The sequence below is a fragment of the Scyliorhinus torazame genome, chromosome 9 (genome assembly GCF_047496885.1).
Source record: "Scyliorhinus torazame isolate Kashiwa2021f chromosome 9, sScyTor2.1, whole genome shotgun sequence".
Taxonomy (NCBI): domain Eukaryota; kingdom Metazoa; phylum Chordata; class Chondrichthyes; order Carcharhiniformes; family Scyliorhinidae; genus Scyliorhinus; species Scyliorhinus torazame.
Window position 1 is genome coordinate 84,406,412 of NC_092715.1, and position 25,312 is coordinate 84,431,723.

Sequence of the window (25,312 nt, forward strand, 5' to 3'; positions counted from 1 at the left end):
TTAATTAGAGAATACATCACAGCTGCAGAAAAGGAGGTAGTCGAGGAGGGTTGTTTGCTGAGTCAGTATGGGTGGAAGTCAGAAACAAGAAAGGAGCAGTCACTTTATTGGCAGTTTTCTATAGACCCCCCAACAGCAGCAGACAGATGGAGGAACAGATTGGATGGCAGATCTTCGAAAGGTGCAGAAGTAACAGAGTTGTTGTCATGGGTGACTTCAACTTCCCTAATATTGACTGGAACCTCCTTAGTGCAAATGGTTTAGATGGAGCAGATTTTGTCAGGTGTGTCCAGGAAGAATTCCTGACTCAATATGTAGATATGCTGACGAGGGTGGAGGTCAGATTTGATTTGGTGCTTGGCAACGAACCAGGCCAGGTGTCAGATGTCTCAGTGGGAGAGCATTTTAGTGACAGTACCACAACTCCTTGACCTTTGCCCGTTGCTATGGAGAGGGATAGGAACAGACAGTATGGGAAGGTATATAATTGAGGAAGGGGAAATTATACTGCTCTTAGACAGAAGCTGGGGAGCATAAATTGGGAACAGATGTTCTCAGGGAAATGCACAACAGTAATGTGGGGGTTGTTTAAGGAGCACTTGCTGCGAGTGCTGGATAGCTTTGTCCCACTGAGATAAGGAAGGAATGGTAAGGTGAAGGAGCCTTGGATGACAAGAGGAGTAGAGCTTCTAGTCAAAAGGAAGAAGGAAGCTTACGTAAGGTTGAGGAATCAAGGATCTGGCATGGCTCTAGAGGGTTACAAGGTAGCCAGGAAGGAACTCAAAAATGGACTGAGGAGAGCTGGAAAGGGGCATAAAAAAGCCGTGGTGGGAAGGATTAGGGAAAACCCCAACGTGTTCTACACTTATGTGAGAAATAAGAGGATTATCAGAGTAAGAGTAGGGCCGATCAGGAATAGTGGAGGGAACTTATGCCTAGAATCTGAGGACGTAGGGGAGGCCCTAAATGAATATTTTGCTTCAGTATTCACTAGAGAGGGGGACCTTGTTGCTTGTGAGAACAGCGTGAAGCAGGTAATAGGCTCCAACAGGTTGATATTGAGAAGAAAGATGTGCTGGAAATTTTGAAAAGCATCAGGATAGATAAGTCCCGTAGGCCAGACGGGATATACCCAAGGTTACTACGGAAAGCAAGGGAGGAGATTGCTGCACCGTTGGCAATGATCTTTTTTTTAAATATAGGGGACCCAATTATTTTTTTCCAATTCAGGGGCAATTTAGCATGGCCAATCCACCAACCCTGCACATCTTTGGGCAGTGGGGGTGAAACCCACGCAGACACAGGGAGAATGTGCAATCTCCATACAGATAATGACCCAGGACCGGGATTTGAATCCAGGTCCTCAGTGTCGTAGGCAGAAATGCTAACCATTGTGCCACGGTGCTGCCCTGTTGGCGATGATCTTTGCATCCTTACTCGCCACTGGAGTAGTAGGGAGGCGATTGAAGGGAGGCGAATGTTGTTCCCCTGTTCAAGAAAGGGAATAGGGAAATCCCTGGGAATTACAGACCAGTCCGTCTTACGTCTGTGGTGAGAAAAATACTGGAAAGGGTTCTGAGAGATAGGGGGCGGGATTCTCCGAACCCCCGCCGGGTCGGAGAATCGCCGGGGGGTGGCGTGAATCCCGCCCCCGCCGGCCGCCAAATTCTCTGGCTCCGGAGATTCGGCGGGGGCAGGAATCGCGCCGTGCCGGCCGGCGGGTCCCCCCTGCCGATTCTCCGGCCCGCGATGGGCCGAAGTCCCACTGCTGTAATGCCGGTCCCGCCGGCGTGAATTAAACCACCTCCCTTACCGGCGGGACCAGGCAGCCCGAGCGGGCTCCGGAGTCCTGGGCGGGGGGGCGTGGGGCGATCTCCGGTGGCCTGGCTCGCGATCGGGGCCCACCGATCCGCAGGCGGGCCTGTGCCGTGGGGCACGCTTTCCCCTCCGCGTCGGCCATAGCCTCCGCGATGGCCGACGTGGAGGTGACCACCCCCCTGCACATGCGCGGAGATGAAGTCAGCAGCCGCTGATGCTCCCGCGCATGTGCGGACTTCCACCGGCCGGCGGAGTCCCTTCGGCCCTGGCTGGCATGGCGCCAAACGCCTTCCATGGCAGCTGGTGGGATGGCAACCACTCCGGCGCGGGCCTAGCCCCTAAAGATGAGGGCTTGGCCCCTAAAGGTGCGGAGAAATCCGCACCTTTGGGGCGGCCCGACACCGGAGTGGTTCACGCCACTCCATCCCGCCAGGTCCCCTCGCCCCGCCAGGTAGGGGCGAATCCCGGCCAGGATTTATGATTAGTTAGAAAAACCTAGTTTGATTAAAGACAGTTAGCATGGCCTCGTGATGGGCAGGTCATGCCTCACAAGCCTCATTGAATTCTTTGAGGATGTGACAGGACACACTGATAAAGGTCGGGCAGTGGATGTGGTGTATATGGATTTCAGTAAGGCATTTGTTAATGTTCCCCATGATAGGCTCATTCAGAAAGTCAGAGGGCATGGGATACAGGGAATTTGGCTGTCTCGAAACAGAATTGGCTGGCCGAAAGAAGACAGCGAGTGATATTGGATGGAAAATATTCCGCCTGGAGGTCAGTGACCAGTGGTGTCCCACAGGGATTTGTTCTGGGACCTCTGCTCTTTGTGGTTTTTATAAATGACTTGATGAGGAAGTGGAAGGGTGGGATGAGTAAGTTTGCTGGTGACACGAAGGTTGGTGGATTTGTAGATAGTGTCGATGGCTGTTGCAAGTTACAACAGGACATTGTCAGGTTGCAGAGCTGGACTGAGAAGTGGCAGATGGAGTTCAACGTGGATAAATGTGAAGTGATTCATTTTGGAAGGTCGAATTTGAATGCTGGATACAGGGTAAAAGGCTAGATTCTTGGAAGTGTGGAGGAACAGAGGGATCTTGGAGTCCACGTACATAGATCCCTCAAAGTTGCCACCCGGGTTGATAGGGTTGTTAAGAAAGCGTATGTTGGCTTTTATTAACAGAGAGATTGAGTTTAAGATCGTGAGGTTTTGCTGCAGCTTTATAAAAGCCTGGTTAGACCACACTTGGAATATTGTGTCCTGTTCTGGTCGCCTCATTATAGGAAGGATGTGGACGCTTTGGAGAGGGTGCAAAGGAGATTTACCAGGATGCTGCCTGGACTGAAGGGCATGTTTTATGAAGAAAGGTTGAGGGAGCTAGGGCTTTGCTGTTTGGAGCGAGGAAGGAAACTTGATAGAGGTGTACAAGGTGATGAGAGGCATGGATAGAGTGGATAGCCAGAGACTTTGCCCCAGGGGGGGGCATCATTTTAAGATGATTGGAAGAAGGTATAGGGGAGATGTCAGAGGTCGGTTCTTTACACAGAGAGTGGTGGGTGTGTGGAATGCACTGCCAGCAGAGGTGATGGAGTCAGAGTCATTAGGGACATTTAAGCGACCCTTGGACAGGCACATGGACAGCAGTAAATTGAAGGGGTGTAGGTTAGGTTGATCTTAGATTAGAATAAGTGGTCGGCACTACATCGTGGGCCGAAGGGCCTGTACTGTGCTGTACTGTTCTATGTTGTATGTTCTAAAAACACTTACCTGTGAAATTCTGAGAAGGATTCCCCAATGCATCTTTGGTGTTCCCCCCAAATCTATGCTGGGGTGCCAGGAGGTTAAGGGTCGATGATTTGCAGCCTGGCACACAAAATAGTCTGCCAATTCTGAATTCCTACTCTTCCAGGAGAGCTTGTAGTATGAGAGAAATCCACAACTCCTTGGTAGCTTGTTGCCCATGAAACAGTGTTTTAAAATGCGTAGCTGACCATGACTGGTCATGGTTTTGGCAGGGTTTACTTCAGATGTAGGTGGGAGGAGACTAGTTTCCGGGCTGCCCCAACCACCACCACCATCCCACCCCTCCCCTCCACCGTCCCGTCTTCCCCCCCAGATGGAATCTGTAATGGGTGAATGAACTGCTCTGCCAAAATTCCACCTGTGTGATGAAAATTGAAATAGTAACACCCTTGTACCAGCTCCTCCCTGGGTTTGAACAGTTAAAAATTAGACAAACGGCCAGTTCATTATCATTTTAAATGAAGAAACTGTCTATGAGGGCACGGCAAGAGTTAACAACATGTCCAAATAATGTTAATGGGACCTAAGGCTGATGCATAATTAGGCTGGACTAGTAATCCAGAGATCCAGAGTACTCTGGGGACCCGGGTTCAAATCCTGCCACTGCAGACGGTGAAATTTGAATTCAATACAAATCTGAAATTAAAAGTCTCATGATGACCGTGAAATCATTCTTCAATTTGATTTATGTCTCGAGTGTTTGGACTCCTGACCAGCAGTTTTATAAATCTAATACGTCAATAATCTCTTGTTTTCAGGCATTAAACATATGAAACATCCAGGAAAAAGTGCCACTGACAAATTGCAAAAATGCCATCTTTAGTAAACCCAATTCTAAATTCCAAGTGAAAGATTACTTTTGTGATATAGTGAACAAAAATTGCCCAGCCTTACTGGGATCTAAGGACAAGAGCTGATTATCAACTAACAGTAGCAGCGGAGAGACTGGCAGGACAGGACGGATTGTCTGGCGTAAAGTAGCTGTGGTTAATTTTCTAGCAACAAACATACTTTATCAGGCAAGATGTGAAAATGAGAAAGTGGTTCTATGTCTCTTGTCTATTATGGTAATGAAAGTGAACATGACCTCTGGTGCAATGAGACAATTTGACTGTACTACCACCAGTGAAATAGAGAGGCAGAAAGAGGGTTGACAACTGGATGTAAGGCAGAATATCACAGCATTTCTTATTTCCTTACCAGCAGCCCATTGAAGGTGTTATTTTAGCCATTGTTTTCACATATAGTTACAGTACCCAAGTCTTGGATAAATTTTAGCTTCCTAGAGGAGTTTCTGAAGTGGAAAGAAGTGGAACAGCTATTGCAATGGAGAGGATGTAGACATTTCATTGGAGATAGTACTTAATAGTGAGATTTAGAACACCTTTGGATTAAGGCAGGCTAAAAACAGTATCAACACAGGTTTGACATATTCTTTCACTGTACCTTATTCTTCCACAACCAATTCATACAGTCGCATCTGGGACCCATCACCACAGTGGAAGGTGAAATGGGATCGATGATTTTGCCAGTGAGGGCAATTTTGCAAATTTCTTTCCAAAAAGCTGATTGGAACAGGTTTGAGATGTACTTGATCTGGTGATTGTTGAATTTCAGTCCCTATATGTGGGTGTGTGTCCAATAGAATTTTCACTGACATGAAGCAACCTGTTCTTGGTCTTGAAGGCAAGTGGTCATGGATTAGATTATGGTGTTCTGCTGCCACCGTCATCTCCATGGGCCTATCCTTGGATAGCACGATACAGCTAAAATGATGTGAGAGCACACCAGCCACAATTGACGCTTTTTATCACAGAGATGTTATGGCACAGAGGAAGGCCATTTGGCCCACCGTGTCTGAACCAGCTCTCCAGATAAGCACCATGACTTAGTGCCGTTCCACTGCCTTTTGCTCGTACACCTGCACATTGTTTCTAGTCAAGTAATGGGCAGCATGGTAGCACAGTGTTAGCACTATTGCTTCACAGAGCCAGGGAACTGGGTTTGATTCCTAGCTTGGGTCATTGTCTGTGCGGTGTCCGTACATTCTCCCGTGCCTGCGTAGATTTCCTCCGGGTGCTCGGGTTTCCTCTCACAAGTCCCGTAAAATGTGCTGTTCGGTGAATTGGACATTCTGAATTCTTCCTCAGTGTACCCGAACAGGCGTCTGAGTGTGGTGACTAGGGGATTTTCACAGTAACTTCATTGCAGTGTTAATGTCAACCTGCTTGTGACACTAATTATTATTATCATAATCAACTGATGCCCTCTTGAATGCTTCGGATTGAAGCTGCCTTCACCACTCTTGAAGGCATTGCATTCCATACTCAAACCCCTTGTTGTGTGAATAGTTTTTTCACGCATCACATTTCAGTCCCTAAAAAGCACAGTACACTGAAGGAGACAATCACAGAACAAAAAAATAAATAGAGTTAAAACTAGTTCCAAATATTGATTCAGAACAATGAAGTAAATAATATATTACACTGAAATTGAGTTGTTCTTTCCTTCAAGCCTGCTCTTGTGTTACATTGATTATTATAAATATATAAGCCACCTATTGTAGACCTATTTATGTGGAAACGAACAATGTTAAAGTGACACTCGGATGTAAGGGCTAAGATATGTTTGGGATAATTTGGAGAATGCATGTTTGTTACCTGCAGGCATGATGTGAACATGCCTGCTGTTGTTTTATCACATGAAATTAATGGATGGAATATTGTAAACAGTGCACATGCAGTTTCCTGATGGGCATGACCAGTTCTACCATCAGCACACATTTATAAAATTGGTCACCCTTATTTAAAGTAACAGTAAGTGAATGTTTAATATGTGTTGCTGTGTTGCATCTTTTTTTTAAATTTAGAGTATCCAATTCATTTTTTTTTCCAATTAAGGGGCAATTTAGCGTGACCAATCCACCTACCCTGCACATCTTCGGGTTGTGGGGCGAAACCCACTCAGACATGGGGAGAATGTGCAAACTCCACACGGACAGTGACTCAGGGTCAGGATTCAAACCCGGCTCCTCAGCGCCGCAGTCCCAGTGATAACCTCTGCACCACCGTGCTGCCGTGCTTGCATCTGACTGGACAATATGTTTGTGTTATCTACTCCACATGCTTGATGTAGCACTGTAATGCATAGGAGTCTTAAAGTGATTTAGCGGTCCACATACTCTACATGTGACAAACACAGATAGTCCAGACTAGTCTCTCTTGACCTGTCAAAAGGAGGGCGAGAGAAAATGTGAATCTGCAGACCTGTTAGCCTGACATCAGTAGTAGGGAAAATGCTTGAATCTATTACAAAGGGAGTGATAAATGTGCACTAAGAAAAGATTTTAGGATTGGGCGGTCAATATGGAATTATGAATAGAAATTATGTGGGCGCGCGCGAACGGAGCGTTCGCGTTGGAGAGGGACTCCCACTGGTCCAAGACATTTCGGCGTTTTCTGGGGGTTTCCCCCTTGTTTCACCAATCGGGATTTCTTCCGCCCTTGGGGCCTGAGGGACGGGCGCCGGATCGGGCCGGTGTGGAGCCCAGTGCCGGAGGAGCAGGGGCATCGAGCCTGAAGTGAGCAGCAGGGGAGGAACTTGGCGCGAGGAGAGGCCCGAATCTAGGATGAATGTAGAGGAGGACCAACGCACGTCGGGTGGCCCCCGCTGAATATGAATGTTTGGGATGTTTGAAGTCCAGTCCCAGGGGAAGAGATTTTTTGAATTTTGATTTTTGACATTTTATTAATTTTATTTTTTTATCTAAAAATTTTGTTTTATTATTTTTTGTAAATTATTTATTTGTTTTAAGATTGAAGAAAGAAGGAGAAAAATACTTAGTGGTTAAGGGCTGCAAAAAACAGCTGTGAAGAAGGGCAGAAACGCGGGTTCGCCGTCGAATGAGAGGACCAGAAAAAGTGCTGACAAGATGGCGGATGCCGGGCCGCGTGTTGAGGCTGCACTACTTACAGTGGAAAGGATAACCAAGATAATGGCTGTGGAGCTGGTGGAGCAGTTTGCGAGGCACAAGGAGGTATTGAGGAAGGAGATGGCGGTCGCACTGAGATCATTGGTGGAGGAGGCAATCGTGCCGGTGAGGGTGGATGTGGCAATGATATTGGGCGATGTGAGAGAACAAAGTGAAAAGATGAAGGAAGTGGAGGAGGCTGTGTCACAGCACAGCAGCCAGCTCACCTCGATGGGGGACGAGCTGCGGAGGGTGGTGGAGGTCAACAGAGGACTCCGAGCAAAGCTCAAATACTTGGAGAACCGCTCGAGGCGGCACAATCTGAGAATTGGGGGCTTGCCGAAGGGGCAGAGGGCTCAAGGCCAACAGAGTGCTTTTCTAAGATGCTGAAGGAGTTGATAGGGGAGGGTGAAGGCCCCTCCCGGTATAAACTGGACCGAGCTCATCGGTCGTTAAGGCCGAATTCCCAAAGTAAATGAGCCGCCGAGAGCAGTAATAGCTGCTTCCATAAACACCAAATGAAGGAGAAGGTGTTCATCTGGGCGAAGCAGAAGCGGGAGGTGCAGTCGGATGGTGCTAGAGTTCGGATTTACCAGGACTTGATGGTGGAGTTGGCGAAGAGATGAGCGGCCTTCAGCCGGGTGATGGCAGCACTGTACAACAATGGGCTGCGATTTGGTATGGTATACCCGGCAAAGCTGAGGGTGACTTACAACGCTAAAGATTTTTATTTTGAAACGGTGGAGGTGGCTGAGGCGTTCATGAAGGCAGAAGGCAGGGGACAGAAGTGAGGAATGGAGCTGGAAGAGAGATCGTGGTCTGTGATTGGGGAGCTGGAAAATGTATAAATGTAATAACTTTCTTTTCACTGACCTGTATTGTAACTTACTTGACTTCACATTGTTATAGAGTTGAAGTTTTTGTTTGGTTTGATTGGCATTTTTGTTACTTCTTTTTGTTGCAATGTTGTATGTTATTTTATTGAATTGTATCGGTTAGATTGTTTTTCTTTTTCTTCTGGAACTTACTGGGAGGGGGCAGTATGCCTTTTGGGGCGGGGGAGGGGGACCATCCGCGCTAGCTCACTAAAGTCGGCTAGTGAACGGAGGTGAGGTGAGAGGAGGGCTGCGGACATTCGAGCCTGGTTAGCAGGTTTCGATGGGCCTACGAGGCGAGCAGGTGGGGAGGTGAGGATCGATACTGGGTGAGATTTTTTCGAGGGGAAGTGCAGGGGGGGATTCTGGGAGGCGGGAGGGGGTTCGATGTTAATAATGGATAGGGACGGGTCAGGCTCATGGGGCAGGGCCCGGTGGTATGATGATGGTGGATAAGAAGGGGGGCTGAGAGACCCCCAGTTAGGATAGTCACGTGTAACGTGAGGGGGTTGGGAGGCCCAGTCAAGAGGTCAAGGGTGCTTGCGCATCTTAAAAGTTTGAAGGCCCATGTAGCATTGCTGCAGGAGACTCACCTGAGGGTGAATGACCAGGTGAGACTTAAAAAGGGCTGGGTTAGTCAGGTGTTTCACTCTGGATTTGACGGAAGGGCTCGAGGGGTGACGGTAATGGTCAGCAAAAGGGCACGGTTCCAGATGGAGAAGGTGGTTGCAGATCAGTGGGATAGGTAGTGATCGTGACAGGGGCGCTGGAGGGAAAACTAGTAAGTGTATATGGTCCCAATTGGGACAATGTGGGATTTGCGAAGAAGGTGTGTGGGGCCATCCCCGACTTGGACACACACAAACTGATAGTAGGGGGGGCGGGGACTGGAACTTGGTGCAGGAGCCAAGATTGGACAGGTCACGGCCCCGCTCGCTGGTCCCATCAGGAGGGGCGAAGATGCTGGCTGGGCTAATGGAAATGGGAGGGGTGGACCCTTGGAGGTTTCCCAAGGGAGCGGGAGGTCTCGTTTTTCTCATCAGTCCATAAGGCGGATCGACATTTTTATGGTGGAGAAGGCGCTGCTAGCTGGTGTTAAAGGGTCGGAGTACTCGGCAATTGCAATATCAGATCAAGCTCAGCATTGGGTGGATGTGGTACTGGAGAAGGGGGTGGTGAAGACACCACGGTGGAAGTTAGATGTGTGACTGTTGGGGGACCGAGGGTTCTGTGACAAAATTGAAAAAGTAATCGATGAATATGTAGGTTTTAACTGCACAGATGAGGTGTCGAAGGCAGTTGTCTGGGAGGCTCTAAAGGCGGTGGTGAGGGGTAAGGTGATCTCGTTCAAGGCTAGGCTAGACAAAGGGGAGAGGTTGGAATATCAGAGGGTAATAGATGAAATGCTGGAGGTAGATAGGAGGTGTGCAGAAGATGGGGACCCAGCGAAGTTGGAAAAGAGGAAGGAACTCCAGGCGAGCTGTGACCGACTATCTACCAGGAAGGCGGTACGGCAATTGAGGCGAGCAAGGGGGGCAGTTTACGAGCAGGGAGAGAAGGCATTTGTTGGCGGGTCAGCTCCGGAGGGAGGCTGCGGCAAGGGAAATTGTCCAGGGGCGGGACAGGGCAGGGAAGTTGGTGGTAGCTCCAGGTCAGATTACAAGGTCTTTAAGGAATTCTATGAGAGGGTGTACAGGTCAGAGCCATCTGGGGGAGACTGGGAGATGCAGGAATTTCTTGATGGGCTGGAGTACCCGAGGTTGGGAGGGGGGGGGGGGGGGGCAGGGCTATATTAGAAGGGGCGATAGTGGAGCAGGAGATTAAAGATGCGATTGGGAGGATGCAGTCGGGCAAGGTGGCAGGGCCGGATGGGTTTCCGGTGGAATATTATAAAAAATTCAAGGATAAGCTGGTGCCGTCGATGGTGGGGTTGTTTGAGGAGGCGATAGGGAAGGGGGTGTTACCACAAACTTTGGGGCAAACATCGATTTCCCTGTTACTTAAGAAAGATAAGGATCCGACGGAGTGTGGGTTGTATAGGCCCATATCACTTTTAAACGTGGACGCAAAGATATTGGCGAAGGTACTGGCGGGTAGGCTGGAGGAGAGCCTTCCGAAGGTGATAGGTGAAGATCAGACAGGGTTTGTGAGAGGGAGGCAGCTCTTTTCGAACATTGGGAGTGTATTGTACGTGGTTATGGCACCGGCGGAGGGGAAGGAAACAGAGGTCGTTGTGGCATTAGACGCCGAGAAAGCCTTTGACTGGGTAGAATGGGGGTACTTGATGGCAGTTCTGGAATGGTTTGAGATTGGACAAAGATTTGTGGACTGGGTTACGCTACTGTATAAGGAGCCGAGGGCGAGTGTCCGCACAGATAGCATCAGCTGAAGATACTTTTCTCTCCACCGTGGGACTAGGCAGGGATGTCCTGTGACCCCCTGCTGTTTGCACTCGCCATTGAGCCATTGGCCATCGCGTTAAGAAGTTCGGGGATATGGAAAGGAATAGTGCGGGGTGGGGGGGGAGTGGGGGGGGTGGGGTAGAGCATAAGATGTCCTTATATGCCAGTGACTTGTTATTATACGTGTCGGAACCGAGTGTGCAATTGGGGGAATACTGGAGCTGCTTCGGGTGTTTGGGTCCTTCTCGGGATACAAATTCAATCTAGATAAGAGTGAATATTTTGTGGTGTCTCGGCCGGAGGTGAGGCAGTGCTACCTGGGGTGCAGGTTGCTTGGGATTGGGGGGTTCCGTAGGTACAACATTTCTAGTTTGGTGGGGAGGGTGAAAGCTGATCTGGCAAGGTGGGATGGTCTCCCTCTGTTCCTGGCGGGTCGGGTACAGGTGGTTAAAATGAATGTGTTGCCACGATTCCTGTTTATTTTCCAATGCCTACCGATTTTCCTGCCAAAGGCATTTTTTAGAGAGATTGTAGGGATGATTACCTCGTTCATATGGGGAGGGAAGGTGGCCAGAATTAGAAAGATGCTACTACAGAGAGGAAGGCAGACAGGGAGTTTGGGTCTTCCGAATCTGATGTATTATTACTGGGTGGCAAATGTGGAGAAGGTACGGAGCTGGGTCAGAGGGGTTGACTCCCAATTGGTCAGAAGTGTTGGCTGGAGCAGGGGGAGATATTTAGATACATGCAGGTTCGAGACTTTGCCAGACAGGAGGTACGGAGCTTCCCAGTAGAACCGGCTTCCACATTGCTGGAGGAGCTGCTGACGACAGGGGGACTGGAAAAGGGGGTAGTATTGGCGGTTTACGGGTCTATTTTGGAAGAGGAGGAGGCACCGCTGGAAGGGATCAAGGGAGGAAGAGTTGGGAGAGGGTATGGAGGACGGGTTCTGGTGGCAGGTGAAAGAGAAAATGCTGGAAAATCTCAGCACATCTGGCAGCATCTGTAGGGAGAGAAAAGAGGTAATGTTCCGAGTCCAATGATTTGACAAAGAGTCATTGGACTCAAAATGTTAGCTCGTCGCTCTCCCTACAGATGCTGTCAGACCTGCTGAAATTTTCCAGCATTTTCTCTTTTGTTTCAGATTCCAGCATCCGCAGTAATTTGCTTTTATCTGGTGTGAGGTGCTCCGGAGGGTGAATGCCTCCACCTCGTGTACGAGGTTGGAGCTGATACAGCTGAAGGTGATACATAGAGCACACCTTACGAGGGCGAGGATATGCAGGCTCTTTGAGGGGGTAGAAGATGTTGGTTTAGTTCAGAAGATTTAGCAGAAGAGGCTGGTTTAGCTCAGTGGGCTAGACAGTTGGTTTGTGATGCAGTGCAAGGCCAGGAACGCAGGATCAATTACCGTACCAGCTGACACGAACAGGCGCCGGAATGTGGCGACTAGGGGCTTTTCACAGTAACTTCATATGTGTGACAATAAAAGGTTATTATTATTATTGTTTTATTAATATTATGTGTGTGAACGTTGCAGGGGAGGGCCGCAAACCATGTTAATATGTTTTGGGCCTGTCCAAAGCTGGAGGATTACTGGAAGGAGGTTTTAGGGTAATCTCTAACCTAAAGTGGTGCACGTGAAACTGGACCCGGGCCCTCGGGAGGCCACGGGTGGGATTCTCCGACCCCCCGCCAGGTCGGAGAATTGCCGGGGGGTGGCATGAATTCCGCCCCCGCCGGCTGTTGAATTTTCCTGCGCCGGGGATTTGGCGGGGGTGGGAATCGCTGGCAGCAGCCACCCCCAGCGATTTTCCGGCACGCGATGGGCCAAGTGGCCGCCCGTTTTCGGCCAGTCCCGCCGGCGTAAATTAGAGTAGGTACTTACCGGTGGGACCTGGCTGCGCCGGCGGTCTCCGGGGTCCTCGGGGAGGCGCGGGGGGATCTGACCCAGGGAGGTGCCCCCACAGTGGCCTGACCTGCGAACGGGGCCCACCGATCTGCGGGTGGGCCTGTGCCATGGGGGCACTCTATTCCTCCGCACCGGCGGCTGTACCGGTCCGCCATTGCTGGTGCAGAGACGAACCCCTCTGCGCATGCGCTGGGATGACGCCAGCACACACTGGTGCTCCCGCGCATGCGCCAATTCGCGCCGGCCAGCGGAGGTCCTTCGCCGCCGATTGGCGTGGCGTCAAGCCCCTTCCCCGCTAGCCGGCGCAGCACAAACCACCCCAGCGCCAGCCTAGTCCCTGAAGGTGCGGAGGGTTCCGCACCTTTGGAGCGGCCCGACGCCGGAGTGGTTCACACCAGTCCCTTGCGCCGGAGTTTCCCGCCCGGTCAATTCCTGCAGAATCCCGCCCCTGATTCGGGGTGTCGGACCAGCCAGGGTTGGAAATGGGTGTGGACGCAGATGTTGTAGCCTTCGCCTCGTTGATTGCCCGAAGGCGGATCCTGTTGGGGTGGAAATCAACCTCTCCACTCTGTGCCCTGGCGTGGAGGGGGGGGACCTGCTGGAATTCTTGACTCTTGAGAAGATCAAATTTGAACTGAGGGGAAAGATGGAGGGGTTCTACAATTCATGGGCCTTAATCACTATTTGGTGGGGGGGGGGGGGGGGGGTGGTGCTGGGAGGGTTGGGTGGAGGGGGACTGTATGTATTAATGGTCTCTGTGGGTGATTCCTTTTTGTCATTTGTTTATGTTAACATGTGGACTAATGTTTGGGGGTCTGGAGGGAGGATGGGATCGTTGCTATTGATATGGAGATTGACATTATATTCGTTACTGATTATTGTTTATTGCTGGATGTAAATTTGGGAGAAAATGTGGAAAAGGAGGCGAATAAAAATATTTTTAAAAGAAAATGAATAGAAATTATGTTTGACAAACCCATTGGAGGTTTTTGAGGATGCAGCAGAGATAAAGGAGAACCACTGCATACAGTGTATTTCAATGTTTGATAAGGTCCCACACAAGAGGTTAGTAAAGAAAATTAGAGCACATTGGATGTTGTGTAATGTCCTGACATGGATTGACAATTGGTTAACAGACAGAAAACAGAGAGTAGGAATAAACGGGTCATTCTCAGGGTGGCAGTCTGTGACTAGTGGGGTACCAAGAGGATCAGTGCTTGGGCCCCAAATACTCTCAATTCGTATCAATGATTTGGATGGAGAAACCAAATATACTATTTCCAAATTTGTCAATGACACAATACTCGGTAGGAATGTAAGTTGTGAGGAGGATACAAAGAAGTTTCAAGGGGATTTAGACAGAGTATGTGACTGGGCAAGAACATGACAAATGGAATATAATATGAAAAAAAGTGAAGTTATCCACTTTAGTAGTAAAAATAGATATGCAGAGCATTATTTAAATGGTGAGTCATTAGGAAGTGTTGATGTCCAAAGGAACCTGGGTGTTCTTGTTCATATTTCACTGAAAGTTAACATGTTGATGCAGAAAGCAATTAAGAAGGGGAATGGTATGTTGGCCTTCAGTGCAAGGTTAATTGAGTACAGGAGTATAGACATCATGTTGCAATAGCATAGAACCTTGGTGAAACCGCACGTGGAGTACTGCATGCAGTCTTGGTCTTCTTGACTAGGAAGTGATATGCTTGCCACAGAGGTAGCTCAACAGAGGTTCGCTAGACTGATTCTTGGGATGCCGTTATTGTCCTTTGAGGAGAGATTGAGGAGATTGGGCCTGTATTCTCTAGAGTTTAGAGGATGAGAATTGATTCCATTGAAATGTACAAAATTCACACATAGCTGGACAAGGTAGATGCAGGAAGAATATTTCCTCCGGCTGAGGGGTTTAGAACCGGGGCACATTGTCTCAGAACAAGAGGTAAGCCATTTAAGACCAAGATGAGGAAGATCTTTGGAATTCTCTTCTCCGGATGGTTGTGTATTCTCAGTAATTGAGTATGTTGAAGTTAGAGATCAATAGATTTCTACATATGTCATGTGAGAGTACCTTGAAGAAATGGGTGCTTAAGAAATGTACCTTTAAGAAATGGATGTTTATCAGTGATGTCAGTGAGTGGGTGAAGCTGGGCTGTCTGTCAGCTTTTTACTTTTGTTTCAGGGTGTTTGCTGCAGGGTGTGTTTTAGTTTCGTTTCCAGTGTTGGAGCTGAAGCCAGACCTAGCAGGTGTACTGCTGTTCTCTCTGCCATCAAAGGACTATCTCTTGATCATTTGGTGAATTCAGAATTATAAATGTTCTCAGTAGTGAATGTAAACCTAATGTGCTTCTGTTGAAGGTTTTATTTTTAGGTTGTACGGATGTTTAAAGGAAAGCTTAAAGTGTTTCAGTCTTTGGGGGTTGTATTTGAATTGATGGTTGCTAAGATGTTCACTGTATGTTTTAAAAAGGTTAACTTGAGTTCATAGAATAAACATTGTTTTGTTTTAAAAAATACTTTTCCATTTCTGCTGTACCACACCTCTAGAGTAGGCTGTGTGCTCCCCATACCACAATCTATTAAAAGTTGTGAGTCAGGTGAACTCAATGATACATTTTGGGGTGCTCTAAACCCTGGCCCATAACAAATTGGGGGCTCGTCCGGGATAAAAGTCTATCTATTGGATTGGCTTAGTGAATTTAAACACAGTGAGGGGTGAGCATATTGTGGTTGCTTATCAGGTGTGGTATTCTAGTTTAAGTGGGGAGTGTGTTGTGGACAATGGCTCTTTCAGAGGCTCTGAAGGGTTTGGGGGTGGAGATGGTCATACGTAGTACCTTACGGACAGAGACGAAAAGCAGACTGTTAGATTTGGCAAAAACATTGCAGTTAACATGACCTGATAAAATGCGAAAAGATGAGGTAATTATGGTGGTGGCTAAGTATTTAAAGTTGCCTGAGATAAAGTTTGACTCATTGTAAATGCCAGAAATTCAGTTACAAATTAAACAAATGGAACATGAGAAAGAATTAAAGCAGCTTGAATACAAAAGAGAGGAAAAAGAAAGCGAGAGAGAGGAAAAAGAAAGAGAGAGAGAGGAAAAACAAAGAGAGAGAGACGAAAAAGAAAAGGAGAGAGAAGAAAGGAGAAAAGAAAGAATAGCCCTAACAGAACAAAAAGAAAGAGAAAGGGAGATACAGATCAAGGAAAAAGATAAAGAGAGAGAGTTTGAACTTCAGAAAATGGCCATGAAACATGACAGTCAGTTAAAATTGACAGACGTAAAGGGAAATGTACAGTTGGGTGATAGTGATGAGGATAGTCAGAAAGAGCGTCAAAGTCAAAGGCTTGGTGGGGATCTATTTAAATATGTCCAAGCATTGCCAAGGTTTGAAGAGAAGGAGGTGGAAGCCTTTTTCATTTCATTTGAGAAGGTAGCTAAACAAATGAAATGGCCACAGGGCATGTGGGTATTACTGATTCAAACAAAGCTGGTAGGTAGGGCTAGTGAAGTGTTTGCATCACTACCGGAGGAGGTATCTGCGACGTATGAGGAGGTGATAAAATCCATCTTAGGTGCATATGAACTAGTGCCTGAAGCCTACAGACAAAGGTTTAGAAATTTAAGGAAAGAATTTGGTCAAATATACATGGAGTTTGAAAGGCTCAAACAGAGTAATTTTGATAGATGGATAAGGGCTTTGAAAATAGACCAAACGTATGAAGCTCTCAGAGAAATTATACTTTTCGAGGAGTTTAAAAATTCAATTCCTGATGTAGTGAGAACTCATGTGGAAGAGCAGAGGTTTAAAAATGTGAGGTTGGCAGCAAAATGGCAGATGATTATGAATTAGTTCATATATCAAAGCTTGGTTTCCGACATCAGTTTCAGCCTGTGAGGGATAGAAACTGGGGACATGAGAAATACTCAAGTGGTAAAAGTAAAGGTGATCTGATGGGAGATAATAAGGAGAGTGTACCTCAGATTACAAAAGAAATCCAGGAGGGTGGAAGAGTCATGAAAAGTTTCAAATGTTTTCACTGTAATAAACTAGGCCATGCAAAGTCACAGTGTTGATGGTTGAAGAAAAGCACTGGGAAGGCTGATGTGGTAAAACAGGATAAGACAGTGGGGTTTGTGAAAGTGGTAAAGGAAAGCTCATGTGAAGCGAAGGAGGTGCAAAAGATTGTACAGCCTGATCAAGAGGTGATTGATAAGAAGGTGCCAGATCTCTTTAAAGAATGTACTTGTGTGGGTAAAGTTTACTCATGTATATCAGGAAGAGCAGGTAAAGAAGTCACAATTATAAGATGTACAGGAGCTAGTCAATCTTTAATGGTAAGAGATGAGGAATTATGTAGTTTGGGAAGAATGTTGCCAGAAAAGGTGGTAATATGTGGAATTCAGGATGAGAGGAGTAGTGTTCAATTATATAAGGTAAGGTTGGAAAGTCCAGTGAAGAGTGGTGAAGTGGGAGTAGGAGTAATCGATAAACTATCTTGTCCAGGAATACAGTTTATCTTGGGTAATGATATTGTTGGATCGCAGGTGGGAGTGATGCCTACTGTGGTTGATAAGCCAGTGTAAAATCAGACAACTGAAGTGTTTAAGGGCGAATATCCTGGGATTTTTCCGGATTGTGTAGTAACCAGGTCGGAAAGCCACAGGTTAAGCCAAGAGGAGAAATCATAGAGTGAAGATGAAGTTGAAGTGCAATTATCAGAAATGATTTTTGATCAGATGGTTGAAAAAGAACAAGAACAGGTGGAGGATGAGGTGGATATTTTTAGTGCAGGAAAATTGGCGGAGTTACAACAGAAAGATATAGAAATAAAACGGATGTACCAGAAAGCATATACGGAAGAGGAATCTGAGTGTATACCAGAGTGTTATTACCATAAAAGTGATGTCTTGATGAGAAAATGGAGACCTTTACATATGCAGGCGGATGAAAAGTGGGCAGAAGTTCATCAAGTAGAATAATCGGTAGGGTGTAGAACGGAGGCGTTGCGAGTTGCACATGAGGTACCAGTGGGAGGTCATTTGGGAACAAGGAACACTCAAGCTAAAATACAAAAACATTTTTATTGGCCTGGACAGCAGAAAAATGCCGTTAAATGTTGTCAATCATGTCACACATGTCAAGTGATAGGGAAACCTCAAGCAGTAATAAAACCAGCGCCCTTAATACCCATTCCAGCATTTGAGGAACCTTTTACAAGGATCCTAATTGATTGCGTAGACCGCTTCCGAAAACAAAAAGTGGGAATCAATATCTTTTGACGATAATGGATGTGTCTACTAGGTTTCCAGAGGCCATTCCAGTACCTAATATTACAGCTAAAAAGATTGTGGAGGAGTTACTTAAATTCTTTACTAGATATGGACTACCCACAGAAATACAATCAGATCTAGGATCGAATTTTACCTCAAGGTTATTCAAAGAAGTTATGGATAGCTTAGGAATAAAACAATTTAAATCAACTGCATACCATCCAGAATTGCAGGGAGCGTTAGAAAGGTTGCATCAGACATTAAAGACAATGTTGAGGGCTTATTGTCATGATTATCCAGAGGATTGGGATAAAGGATTTCCATTTGTACTGTTTGCAATTAGGGATGCTACTAATGAGTCAACCAAATTTAGTCCTTTTGTACTAATTTTTGATCATGAGGTAAGAGGACCACATAAGTTGATTAAGAAAAAATTGGTGAGTGAGAAATCAGAACTTACATTATTGGATTACGTGTCAAAATTTAGGGAACGATTACATAGACCAGGTGAATTGGGTAGACAATATTTGAAAGTTGCAAAAAATGTGATGAAATGGGTAACGGACAAGAAATCCAAAGTTTGTAGCTTTGCCAGTGGAGATAAAGTTTTCATGTTGTTCCCAGTGGTAGGTGACCCTTTAAAAGCAAGGCTTTGTGGATCTTATCAGATTGAAAGGAAAGTAAGTGAGGTGAATTATGTGGTAAAAACACCAGATAAAAGGAAGACTCACCGAGTGTGTCGTGTGAATATGCTTAAAAAGTACTTTGAAAGGGAAGGAGAGAAAAAGGCGGTTTAATGATTCTAACTCAAAGTGACAAACCAATTCCAGATGACTGTGAATTTGACATACCTCAAATTAAATTGGAAAACGAGGATGTTCTTAAAAATTGGGACAAATTGTTGAGTTACCTTCCAGAGGAAAAACAAAATGAGTTCTTGATATCATGTGGGCAAGTTTGTAGAGATAAATTGGGAAGTACTAAAATGGCTATACATGAGGTAGATGTGGGAAATGCTGTTCCAATCAAACAACATCCATATAGACTTAACCCTTTAAAATTGGCACAGGTCAACGAAGAGATTGAGAGTATGCTTAAAAATGGCATAATTGAAGTGGGTTGCAGCCAATGGAGTTCACCCATAGTGATGGTGCCAAAACCAGGTGGTACCCAACGGTTGTGTGTGGACTATCGAAAGGTTAATGCAGTTACACGAATGGACTCTTATCCTATCCCACGTTTGGAGGATTGCATTGAGAAAGTGGGACAATCAGCTTTTATTTCCAAATTGGATTTACTTAAAGGTTACTGGCAGGTACCTTGATCCGAAAGGGTGAAGGAGATTTCAGCTTTTGTGACTGCAGATAGTATATACCAATTCAAAGTTATGCCATTTGGCATGAAAAACACACCAGCCACATTTCAATGGTTAACTAACAAAGTTGTTACAGGATTACCCAATTGTGTGGTATACATCGACAATCTGGTAATTTTCAGCCAGAAAAGGACAGAACATTTGAAACATCTGATGGAGTTATTCGATCGACTTCAGGAGGCGGGTTTGGTGATAAACCTAGCCAAAAGTGAATTTGGAAAAGCCCAAGTCACTTTCCTTGACGAGTTTCCGATACCCTCAAGATGAAGGGAAATAATGCGATTTCTTGGCATGAGTGGATTTGATCAAACATTTGTGGAAAAGTTTTGTAGCGTGATAGCTCCACTGATGGACTTGCTGACGAAACGTCAAAAATTTCAGTGGACAGCGGACTTTCAACAGGCATTTGACTGCCTGAAAGCTGTGATAACCAATGCTCGTGTGTTGGAGAATTACAAAGGACTCTGTGATCAGATTGAACTAAAGTATCTGACTTTAAAGAGAAATGCTGAGGAATAGAGAAATGGATGGATCGTGCAGAGACCTTCTTGTTCAAATAGACTGTCGATTGAGAAGGATTTCATTTGGAGGAACAAAAAAAAAAGGACAATATTTTCATACCTGTTTGCGTGTGTTGTTTTTTGAAACTAAAAAATATATTTACTGTGTGCATTTCTTAAAGGATAGTGAAAAGTTGAAAAATGAAACCATCTTGAAGTTGATGGTTTATTTTTTTTTGGGGGGGGATGTGTCATGTGAGAGTACCTTTAAGAAATGGGTGCTTAAAAATGTACCTTTAAGAAGTGGGTGTTTATCTGTGATGTCAGAAAGTGGGTGGAGCTGGGCTGTCTGTCAGCTTTTTACTTTTGTTTTATGCTGTTTGCTACAGGGTGTGTTTTAGTTTCGTTTTCAGTGTTGGAGCTGAAGCCAGACCAAGCAGGTGTACTGCTGTTCTCTCTACCATCAAAAGACTATCTCTTGATCATTTGGTGAATTCAGAATTATAAATGTTCTCAGTAGTGAATGTAAACTTAATGTGCTTCTGTTAAAGGTTTTGTGTTTAAGTCGTTTGGATGTTAAAAGGAAAGTTTAAAGGATTACGTAATGTTGTAGTCTTTGGGGGTGAATTTGAATTAATGGTTGCTAAGATGTTCACTGTATGTTTTAAAAAGATTAACTTGAGTTTCTAGAATAAACATTGTTTTGTTTTTTAAAATATTTTTCCATTTCTGCTGTACCACACCTGTAGATTGGGCCTTGTGCTCCCCATACCACAATCTATTAAAAGTTGTGGATCAGGTGAACTCCATGATGCACTTTGGTGTTCTCCAAACCCTGGCCCATAACACATAGTAAAGGCATCAAAGGAAGTCTGAAATCAAGGAGTCTGAAATAATTGACATCTTCCTGGGATCGGCCTTAAAGGATGAGGTTCTCAATGCACAAGGTTCAAGGGTTTTGTTGCTATTGGTGACTATAATGGACATGTTGGATAGGCTGTCAAGTGCTCCAAGGAAGTGGCCACAGCCATTCGCGGAGGTATTATTCTGACAAAGCTGTCAATCATCCCTGTAAGGAGGGGCTACTGGGGTAACAAAATTTGAAAGCCATACACTGTGCCATGCAAGGTGACTGGCCGTTGTGGTTCAGTCTTGGTGTGTCTAATCCCTGCACCCCGTGGTACTGGTATTGTCTCAGCTCCTGTACCCAAGAAACTGCTACAATTGGCTGGTATTGCCGATTGCTATACCTCAGCCAGAGGCTGTATGGCCACACTGGGCAACTTTGCTAAAGCTACTTTTGATGCCATCTCTAAGACCGACAGTTATCTGACTACCGGATCTGTGGAAAGAGACTGTGTTTACCAAGGCCCCATACCAGGAATTCACTGATCATCTGGCCAAGACCCACACCCGCGTGTCTGTCCAAATGTCCCAGTCGGCTGTTGCTCCAGCAACATAAAGCTGGAGCAACAGCCTTATGTCGTTTGGATGAAACGACATTGGATCAAAGAATGAAATAAACATCTGTTGCCCATGAAAAAAATACATGGTTATGGTGGTATTATACAACGTTTGCCATTCATTGAGCCTTCAATCTTGTTTTTGTCAATCATACTGTTTCTCATTCAACATTTGGGTGTCATGAGGACTCACTTCTGTTCAGAAGGACTTCTACAAACACCACCGAGCATCATTTTTACTCAAAACGACGTTGGCATTGTGCAATGGTTGTCATAAGGGCTGCTGCTAATCATAAAGGGTAAATTCTTCAAGAAACATCAGCATCATAATTTGTGTGTATCAAAAAGGCAAAATATTTATGCCACCCACCACACCACTTTGTATTGCCTTTCCTTCAAACTAAAAAGCTGCGGGCAGCATGGTGGCGCTGTGGGTAACACTGCTGCCTCATGGCGCTGAGGTCCCAAGTTCGATCCCGGCTCTGGGTCACTGCCCCTTTTGGAGTTTGCACATTCTCCCCGTGTTTGCGTGGGTTTCGCCCCCACAACCCAAAGATGTGCAGGGTAGGATTGGCCACGCTAAATTGCCCCTTAATTGTAAAAAAATCGGGGACACTAAATTTTTAAAAAAATAAATAAAGAAATAAAAAGCTGCTCTGCATCCAGTAACCACAGAATTGCAGTGATAGCTCGAGTTACAGCATTGAAAATCCTGAGTGTAGATGAAGAAGAGGGGAAACTACAAATCACGGGCAGGCAGGATGGGCGATGTTAATAGCAAAGTGGTACCAAGATCGAAAAACTTGAGTATTGCTCATTATGAGTAATGTCAGCTATGCGCCTTATCAATGTATTGCAATACCTTTATGCAATATAACCAAAAGGATGAATATCTCTGTATGAACAGCTAAACAAGTTGTCCTGTATTTCACATCAAAAGGGATACCTTGAAGGAAAAGAAACTGGTCACAATAACAACCACCAGTCACTTAAAGTAGGGAACCTGCTTTCAACTGATTCACAGCTTCACCTGCTGCCCTCAGTTGCACTGTCACCATATCTTATTGCAGAAGCAGCAGAACCAAGGCATCCACGCAAGGAAAGTAGCTCATGATTTAGAAGAATTTTCACTGGGGAAAGAGTCTGTGTATCATGGACAGAAGAGAAAGAATGCAATTGCTTCACAGAGGGTGGAGAAATCTCACGGGCTCCAGGGTGAGGCAGTCAATACAAAACTGGCTTGATGACAGAAGACAAAGGGTGGTTGTAGAGAATTGTTTTTCAAACTGAAGGGCTGTGACCAGTGGTGTGCCTCAGGGATCAGTGCTGGGTCCACTGTTATTTATTATTTATATTAATGATTTGGATGAGAACTTAGGAAGCATAGTTATTAAGTTTGCAGATGACACGAAGATTGGTGGCACAGTGGACAGTGAAGAAGGTTATCTAGGATTGCAACGGGATCTTGATCAATTGGGCCAGTGGGCAGATGAATGGAGATGGAGTTTAATTTAGATAAATGTGAGGTGACGCAATTTGGATGATCAAATCGGGGCAGGACCTACTCAGTTAATGGTAGGATGTTGGGGAGAGTGATAGAACAAAAAGATCTAGGAGTACAGGTTCATAGTTCCTTAAAAGTGGGGTCACAGGTGGACAGGTGGTGAAGAAGGCATTCAGCATGCTTGGTTTCATTGTTCAGAACATTGAATACAGGAGTTGGGACGTCTTGTTGAAGTTGTACAAGACATTAGTAAGGCCACACTTTGAATACTGTGTACAGTTCTGGTCACCCTAAAATAGAAAGGACATTATTAAACTGGAAAGAGCGCAGAAAAGATTTACTGGGATGCTACTGGGACTTGATGGTTTCAGTTATAGGAGAGGCTGGATGAACTGAGATGTTTTCCTTTGGAGCGTAGGAGGCTTAGGGGTGATCTTATAGATTCTACAAAATAATGAGGGCATAGATAAGGTAGATAGTCAACATCTTTTCCCAAAGATAGGGGAGTCTAAATCTAGAGGGCATAGGTTGAAGGTGAGAGGGGAGAAATACAAAAGGGTCCAGAGAGGCAATTTTCTCACACGTAGGGTGGTGAGTGTCTGGAACGAGTTGTCAGAGGCAGTAGCAAAGATGGGTACAATTTTGTCTTTTAAAAAGCAGTTAATAATTTAACAATCTTTATTGTCACAAGTAAGCACACACAAGATGGGTATGGAGGGATATGGACCAAATGCAGGCAATTGGGACTAGCTTAGTGGTAAAAACTGGGTGGCATGGACAAGTTGGGCCTTTTTCTCCAAGCTGTAAACCTCAATGACTCCATGACTAAATAAAAATCTAATATCCAGGCGTATCAAGTACGTGTGGAAACAGTGAGAATATTTTTGAACATATGGTTGAGATGATGGACACATGGAAGGAGTTACTACTCATATCTGCAAAATGTTGGGTTAAGTTCCCATGACTGGAAGATTACCCCAGAGACTGTAATAGCGTACGGAATTTCTGTGGCTAATGAATCAGGAACAACTTGAATTAGGGTACTGAGATGGTATAAGTGCTGTCATAGATTCTTTGAACATGACACTTTAATGGAACTTCCAAGATTAGTTTGTACGAAGAATGTTGAGTTGCTATGCTGAACTCATGTTCCACACCTGCCAGTTATAAGGAATGGGTGCAGATATCATTGATGCCATTGCCTCTTGTTGCTTCAGATTGCTTATATTATTCTCTTGTGAGATCTCCTGCCCTCATTGTCCAACAGTTAGACTTTAGTCATTATCGCCCGGCGATGATCCGAACGCGATGACCTGGCTGCCATTTTGTGTAGGTGAGGTGAGGATGTGAGAATGAGGTTGATGATGGACAACTCTCCCTCACTATAATCCAATTCATGCGCAATTCATGTTCTTCATCATTCTATCATCTATCTGCCACAAGATCTGTGGCATTGGGTGAACGATATAGCAGCAGATGTGCATCCACTGAGTTTTAGCAACAAACACAGCTTCATTTTTCACCACCCTAGAATGAGGAAAGGCCCAAAAAAATGTTGCCTAAAACATGGTTTGCCAGTGCTGGCAGCGATTGTATCAACACGGTTGCAAGTCAATCTCAAAAAAGAAAGTAAAGGTGACACCTTTACCATTGGCAAATGGAACATGCCCAAATTCTGTGATAATTCTATCCGTATGGACATTAACTGACAGACCTAAGAGAAAGCTAGGTACAATGTCCAGAGCGCCATCTTCAGTTGACCTGCCTATCTAAGGGAGGTCAGCTGAAGGATATTGGTGCAGGTTGTGGAGCAACCAAACGCCGACTCTGATTCACGTAAGCCGGACTTTACTCCAGACAGGGAGTGTCGCAACCTCAGTGATGGCACGCTCAGGGTGACAGCAGATGCCACAACGACAGGAGATGGATCACTTAACAATTACACTGGGTCAGTAATAACAAGCAGCGGTTACAGTCCAAGAGGAATACACCAATATTCACCACAGCTATATCCACACATTTTTTCTACACCAGCAATGTAGCCAATTACAGCTTATGCTGGACAAACCCAGTATTCAGGCATGCTGCAGCCAGCAGTCTATGCAGCATATTCTCAAACAGGCCAGCACTACGGATTGCCCACTAATGGAATCAAGACCGAAGGAGGTCTACCACAAGCGCAATCTGCACTACAGTCTGGATGCCTTAGTTACAGCCCAGGAGTTGCTGCACCCCAGCCTGGCCAGACGGCATATTCCTATCAGATGCAAGGTTCTAGTTTCACACCATCACCAGGTATTTATGCGAGCAGCAATTCTGTTTCCAATTCGACAAGCTTCAATGGTTCTCAGCAGGATCACCCTTCCTGGTACCTCTTCAACATCAACACCTTATCAGCCACAAGATGCCATCCGAC

The 25,312-nt window shown here is 45.7% G+C and overlaps 1 pseudogene; it reads left to right on the forward strand.

Moving 5' to 3' along the window:
- LOC140430114 (small ribosomal subunit protein uS5-like) overlaps window positions 1-21,391 on the forward strand; it is a 46,628-nt pseudogene extending 25,237 nt beyond the window's left edge.
- The last annotated feature ends 3,921 nt before the right edge of the window (window positions 21,392-25,312 follow it).